Raw genomic sequence first — 7905 nt, 5'->3', positions numbered from 1 at the left:
ACTATAGTTCCCGCCATCATCTCTGCTTAGCTAATGGGCCCATTGAGTGTCCTTGGCACAGTGAGGACAAAGACCAATTGATATTCACAAGGAAGATCATATTGATCACTTGATTACTGGGGCCTTTTGGTGAATATTTACATGGAACTCAAATATGGTGGACCAATTCTGAAAGTATTCCCGATTAGAGTGCTACTGTGCACACGTGAATGCACGGTTTTGTGGATTAGAAAACACTGTTCATAGTATCAATTTTTCTATCTATAATTTAGTTATAAGCATTAGAAACCAATTTTGAATGATTTACCAAAACGAAAAAAAAATGATACTGGGAAGCTCACAAAATCTCTAGGAAGGTCATTGAACCAGATTCAGATGCTATACATCCAGGAATAATATTGAAAATCATGCCATAGAACCAGCTGGTGAAGACACCATTGCCACCACTATTGAACACTACATGACTAATGACTAACCTCCATCACTGGCCATTGCCAATAGCCATAAAACCATTTTTGCCTCTAGAAATCTGACATAGCTGCTGTTGCTGCTATGTATCACCCAAATGAATCTATGTGGTCCTTGATACCACAGGGTCACAAAAAATAATAGTAGAAAAATTCCTTGCTTTATCTTCTCCACCCCACATCTGAAATTCAGATCCAGCCTCCTGACCATAAAAATTCTTGAAATTGCACATGGTGCAGGCAGTATCTTCATTCAGTTCCCAAAACCGTCAATGAGTCTCAGTACTAATACCCATTTCTCGCTTGTCTTTGTGTTTGTTTGCTTGTCTGATGTTTCTTAGTTTTATTTAGAGGTGTGTCTCCAACAACAAAGTCTAGAGGAATAACGTAGAGTTTATAACATAAACCAAAGGAAAGGTAAACAGGGGTGATGATTGAAGGACAGATTTTCTACCCCAAAATAAATTAGTTTAACCAATGAGTGAGAGGAAATCTCAGGAAACTTGGCTGATGTTTATATAAAGTAGGTCACTGAGAAAAGACAAGAACCTTGCTTCCTTTATGGGGTCAAAACCCCAGAGAAGTAGGCTAAAGAAACCCAAGATATGTTCAAAGAAACTTAAGAGCAGAAGAAACCATTGTCTGGTTTTCTAGTGTGTGGCCTGGAGACTACAAACTTTATATGGGAGACTTAGGTTCAACATAAAGGTAAAATAGCAATGACTAAGGGAGGTGTAAGGAGCCTTAGTGGCACAGTGGTTAAGTGCTCGGCTGCTAACAGTAAGGTTGGCAGTTTGAACCCACCAGCTGCTCTGCGGGAGAAGGATGTGGCAGTCTGCTTCTACAAAGATTACAGCCTTGGAAACCCTATAGGGCAGTTCTAGTCTGTCCTACAGGGTCACTAGAAGTCAGAATTGACTTGACAGCAATGGGTTTGGTTTGCGTTAAGGGAGGTGTAGCAGTGAGAATCTAGTCAGGAAAACAGAGACCACCCTAGGCATTTCAAACAGAAACAATTTAACGCAGGGAATTGGTTACATAGATAATGAAAAAGCTAAAAAAAACAAAAACAAACCACAAAAAAAAAGGTTGATAGTAGCAAGAGCAGAAATTCACTACCACCTCTAGGGCTGGAGGGACACAGAGAGGATGTGGCATTACAAGAGCCAGAAACTAAAGCTATTTGGTGAGAGCTAGAACCACAGCAGGGACTGTTTCACAGTAGCTGAGACCACAGCGGATAAGACTGATCAACAGGAGCTGTGAATGAATGGATGAATGAATGAATGAAAGCAACCAATGCTGGAGGCCTTATCTGAAGCAGAAAAGTAGAAAAATACTCTGGTTCATCCTGCCCCCAGTCTTCCATCAGTAGTTCCCATTGGCCAAACCTACTCAAAAACCAGCTGGCAAGGGAACCTGGGGAATGTAGTTCCCTGCTATACAGATGGCACAAGCTCTTCAAGGAGTCCCCCAGAAGGTATGCTCAACCTTCGGAATCAGAGAAGCCTTCGGCACCAAGCGTGCAGGTCTGAGGGTGGCTGCAGCTAGGCCAGAGGTGATCAGCCCCTCCCAGGCCTCATTGTCAGCACACAAGTCATCAGAGTCACACATGTGTGATGCCAGGTGATTATTTTATAATCTGTGTCTAAAATAGCAGTGTGATACTTGTGCAACCCATAAGGTAACCATGCTGGAATTTGGGGTGGTGCAGCTGAGGGTCTGGCAGGCACATGAATGGGTCTCCTGTGAGGACTTGTGGATCCTGAGAAGCCACACACAGCAAGTACCCCCGTTTCATACCATCCATCGCCTTTCCTGAGACCTGTCACTTTTGTTTGCCACAGTAAAGTGTAAAACCCTTTGCCGTGGAGTTGATTCCAACCCATAGTGACCCTACAGGACAGGGTAGAACTGCCTCATAGAGTTTCCAAAGCAGTAATATTTACAGAAGGAGCCCTGGTGGCACAGGGGTTAAAGCACTCGACTGCTAACCGAAAGGTTGGCAGTTCAAACCCACCAGCCGCTCCACAGGAGAAAGATGTGGCAGCTGCTTCCATGATGATTTACAGCCTTGGAAACCCTGTGGAGCAGTTGTACTCTGTCCTATTGGGCCACTATGAGTCAGAAATGACTCAACGGCAATGGGTGGGTTTAATCTTTACAGAAGCAAACTGCCACATCTTTCTTCTGCGGAGCGGCTGGTTAGCAGCCAAGCTCTTTAACCACTGTGCAACCAGGGCTCCTCCAGTAAAGTATACCACATAAAAATGTATGGTGTGCTATTGCTCATTTTCACCAATTTCTGGAAATACTCTCTGCTGGAGTATTTGGAGAGGCTAGTGGCTGAAACTTTTAGGCAGCCAGAGTTGTAAAAAGAGGTCTGCAGCTGGGGAGATGAAAGCAACAGTGCATAGTCCATTGCACATGCCAGTTTGGCTGTTTAGGGGAAACCTTATCTCTTTGGAATGGTCTCAGCAGACCACTGCACAAAGCTGACTTACTTTCTCCTGGGGCAAGAGCCCCAGAATTACAAGGCATATTCCAAAACCAAAAAACCAAACCCATTGCCATCAAGTCAATTCTGACCCATAGTAACCCTAGAGGACAGAGTAGAACTGCCCCATAGGGTTTCCAAGAAGTGGCTGGTGGACTTGAACTGCCAACCTTTTAGTTAGCAGCCGTATCATTTAACCACTGTGCCACCAGGGTTCTATAAGGCACATTTGGTATTCAGTATTTTGAGAGAAGAGGGGAAACATTTATTGGGGGACTTCTGTATGCCAGATGCAGTCCTCGGTGCTTTTCAAATGTACTGTGTCATCAGTTCATACAGTTCCCTTACAAGGTCAGTGGTATTAACCCTTTTTACAGATGACAAAACTGAAGCTCAGATGATTAAGTGAATTTCCTAAGGATATATAAGTAATAAGTGGGGAACCAGAGTTTGAGGTAAGAGCACTCAAGAGCAAAAGCATCCTCCCAGAAAATAATTAAGAAGTCCCCCTCAGAAAAAGGGAGGCAAGTCAAGGAATTCTGGGAGTCTAGTTACCCAAACTGGGGGAATCACTGTTCCTTGAGACTAAATCAGGTCTGATTTCACTGGAATTCATGAAGATTACAAGAGGAAAATAGGTAGGGATTTGTGACAGTAAATTGACAGGGGATTCTGGAGACTTGTCTGACATTGGCTGTTTCCCAAACTCTTCCTGGGTCTGCTTTGGGTTATCAGAGACCCCCTACTAGAGCCTAAACATTGGAAATGTTACAGTAAATTACACAACATGAAAGTAACCTACTGAGTTTGATGGATTTACCGATCAGAGTCCCCTGTTACTGACCTCATCAGTTATTGTTGTTAGCTGCCATGAAATCAGCCTCTGATTCATGGCAACTCCATTCACAACAGAACGTTGCCAGGTCCTACACGATTCCCATGATGATGAGACTCTTGTGATGCACAGGGTTTTCACTGGTAGATTTTTGGAAGTAGAGATCACCAAGCCTTTCTTCCTAGTCCACCTTAGTCTGGGAGCTCCACTGAAACCTATCAGCATCATAGAAACACGAAAGCCTCCACTAACAGATAAGGGATGGGAGTGGGGCGGGGGTTGGCTGCGCATGAGGTGCATTGGCTGGGAATCTAGCCCTGGTCTCCGGCACAGGTGAAAATTCTACCACTGAATCACCACTGCTTCCATGACCTCATCTAAGGGTCGAGGAAGAAAGAAGGGGGAGTTGCTCCCACTTGCTCTTGCTTCTCCAGCACAGTATACTTCTCCCTGCTCCTTGTTTTCACCCCAACTCACATCTGACTCAGCTTCTGGAGTCGTCTCCCTCATTCAGTATCAGTTGAGCACCAACTCTGGGCAAGGCACTTTACCAGCTATGAGGGAATTTCAGGGTCACCTTTCCCAAGCTGAAGTGCAATGCCATGCTGCTGGTAAGTTCAGCTCCAGTTCAACCCTTCCCACTCCACACAGTCACTTATTCCATAAAAGAATGTGTTTTACAGTATGAGACAAGCCCTTCCTGGCACGGCTTGTTACTGCAGGTCCCATTGGTACGCTGGCCTTCCTCTCAGGCCTTCCTACCGGCTTGGGGACTCTGAGACTCTCTCTCCTTTCAGTTTGTCCCATTTACACCTTCCAGCCTCAATTTAAGCTATTGTCTTATGAGAAGGGTTAGACAGGGATAAAGGAAGGAGGGGACATGGGGCAGGCCTTGCTCTTTGAGTCCCCAGAGAAGCCGGGTTCTTTCCTGTTATCTATCTTCTCTCTCCAGCCTGTAACTAAAGCCCTTTTAGAGGATGTCCTTTTTCCTGTCTGGGGACTAAACAAACTGGGATTCTCTCTGGCTTGTGGTCCTGAGGGCTTTGTCTGTATTCTGTATCCTCTCTGATCTCGCCCCTCTTCCTGCCTCAGTTTTTCTCCTGCCCTACCCCACCCCCACCCCAGGCTGGCTTTTCCTGCTCTCTACTCTTTCCTGTTCCCTATCTCTCAGGCTATTGTCCCAGGCACTCCATGGTCCTCCCCCATCACCATCTTTTCTACAAATACTCTTAGCATTACCTGCCCAGATCTGACACAGAAGTAGGTCCTGGCCTCTTTTTCCACCCTAGGCAATGTCCTTTTTCCAACACAATCCTGTTCACAGCTTCACAATACACATCTGCATTCCAAAACAATAGCTACTAATCCTGACCACATTCATAAAATACTTAAAGACTACACATTTATCTTTTAACAAAATATTTTTAGCCAATCATGACTACTTTTTCAGAGGACAGTTCATTCTTTCCTAGACAGAGTACTGGCAAATATATACAGCAAATCAGAAATATTCCTGCAAATACGTGCATATGAAACATTTTGGTATAATGTCAAAGTCAATATGTATCTAAGAACAATTTTTTTCTCCTCTCCTCTCTTCATTGTCTCCAGAAGATCTTAAAACACTTACCCTCAAAAGCCTCCATAATCTCTTGAAGAATTTTTCTGACATACCTGGTCTTATTCACTATATATATAGGCAAGTCTAATAAAAGGAAAAATTATGTTGTCTTGTGTCAAAAGCCAAAAAGAAACTAGGTATTTTCAGAATGAGAAAGAAGCAAGCAACTACAAAGTCAAATCGAATTCTGGAACAACTTCAAGGAATGATGTAGGACAAGCAGGAGAAAGTTGAGGCATAGTAAATTGATTTTTTGTAGATGGATTTCTTGCTAAGCTAGAAAAACCCTGCTAGCATCAGTTCCCACATGCACCACAAAACTCAAAGCACAATTACAGCTAGTCTGAAGAAAGGTAGGGGTCAGAAAGCAAGGTATTTCATGGAAGCATGGAGTTTTAGAGCTGGAAGGGACTTTAAAGATCAGTTATCCAAACAATTAGACTGCAAAAAGATTGCTGTTCTTAGATGCTGTCGAGTCAGGGTCAACTCATAGCAACCCTATGTACAACAGAAGAGAACATTGTCCAGTCTTGCTCCATCCTTACAATATTTTTTGCAGCCACTGTGTCAATCAAAAAGATAGGTTGCATAAAAGTCAGTCTTAAATGGTACTGGATAATAGAGTGATAACCAGTAGTCTGTCACTGAGTCGATTCTGGCTCATGGCGACCCCATGTATGTCAGAGTAGAACTGTGTTCCACAGAGTTTTCAATGACTGATTTTGCAGAAGCAGATTTCCAGGTCTTTCTTGCAAGGCGCTTCTGCATGGGCTGAGCCTCGAACCTTTTGGTTAGCAGCCGAGTGCATTGACTTTCTGCACCACTGACAGACTCCAATAGAACAACAGCCAACGTTTATTATAGAGGACTCACAAACTGATATTCTCCATGCTAAGGGTTTTCCACACGTTATTTTATTTCACTTCACAATAGCCGTATGAGATAAGTACTACTATTATTTCCATTTTACAGATGAGGTAATTGAGACTCAGATAAGTTAAGAAATGTATTCAAGCCTTTACAGGCAGAAAGTGGCAGGGCCGGTATTCAAATAGAGGCAGCCTGACTGTACAAACCTTTTAACCACTAAGTTATAAAATCATCACAAGGGTCTGGTCAATTCAGGACTCTGGTTAAACCATTCAAATAATGAAAACAGATACATTTAGGAAGGACTTTTTGGGTTTCTGCTTTCTGGATGGATGGTGCTTGTATTAGTTAGAATAGTCTAGGTTGTACTACAGTAACAAACAATCCCTCAATCTCAATGGCTTCTAACAAGAAATGTTTATTTCTCATTCATGCTATACTGGATTGGTAGTGAGCCCTGCTTCACATTATCCTCACTCAGGGACGCAGGCTGAAAGCCTCTGTAATGTGGGTCACCATGGCCAGAAAAAGGCAAGATGGCAACTTGTGCACTGATCCTAAAGGTTTCTACACAATACTTTCATGTACATTTCATTGACCAAAGCAAATTACATGGCCATACCTAATTTCAAGTATGTGGGGAAGTACATTCCTACCATCTATCTGCTCAGAAGGAAAAGATCTGGAAATGTTGATGAATAGTCTTAATGACTACCGCAGTACCAAATTCATGAAATAGCCTTATAAGCTTTCTTGACTCAGGTGTGTTGGCTAGTCCTAATTTGTAAATTTGAAAAGTTTGAATTTATTTGTAAATTTGGTGAACCATTCTAATTCCAAATTATTTACTACCGTTGTTTTTTTAATTTTTTTATTGCACGTTAGATGGGGGTTTACAGAACAAATAGTTTCTCATTAAACAGTCAGTCCACATATTGTTTTATGACATTGGTTAACAACCCCATGACATGCCAACACTCTCCCTTCTCGAATTTGGGGGACTTTTTTTTTGGTGAAAATATACATAGCCAGTTACACCATTTCAAAAGTTTACACATATACAATTCAGTGACATCAATTACATTATTCCAGTTGTGCTGCTATTCTCACTATCCTTTTCCAAATTATTCCATCACCATTATCTTCAACTCACTGCCACCCAGGCTTCCCATCAAACCTTTTGAGTTGTTGTTGTCAGTTTGATCTCACATAGATAATTCTTTTTTTTTTTTTTTGTACCAAAGATGAAGGTTTGTAGAACAAATAGTTTCTCATTAAACAGTCAGTACACATATTGCCCTACGACAATGGTTAACAACCCCAAGACATGTCAACACTGTCCCTTCTCAACCTTGGGTTCCCTATCACCAGATTTTCTGTCCCCACCTGCCTTCTAGTCCTTGTCCCTGGACTGCTATTCCTCATTAGTCCCGTTTTGTTTTATAAGGCTGTCCAATCCCCGGCTGAATGGTGAACTTCGGGAGTGACTTCACTACTGAGCGAAAAGGTTGTCTGGGGGCCATAATCTTGGGGTTTCTCCAGTCGGTCAGGCCAGTACATCTAGTCTTTTTTTTTTTTTTTTTTTTTGTGAGTTAGAATTTTGTTCTACATCCTT

This window comes from Trichechus manatus, unplaced genomic scaffold (assembly GCF_000243295.1).
Source record: "Trichechus manatus latirostris isolate Lorelei unplaced genomic scaffold, TriManLat1.0 scaffold00027, whole genome shotgun sequence".
NCBI classification, from domain to species: Eukaryota; Metazoa; Chordata; class Mammalia; order Sirenia; family Trichechidae; genus Trichechus; species Trichechus manatus.
Note: the sequence above shows the minus strand (reverse complement) of the source record.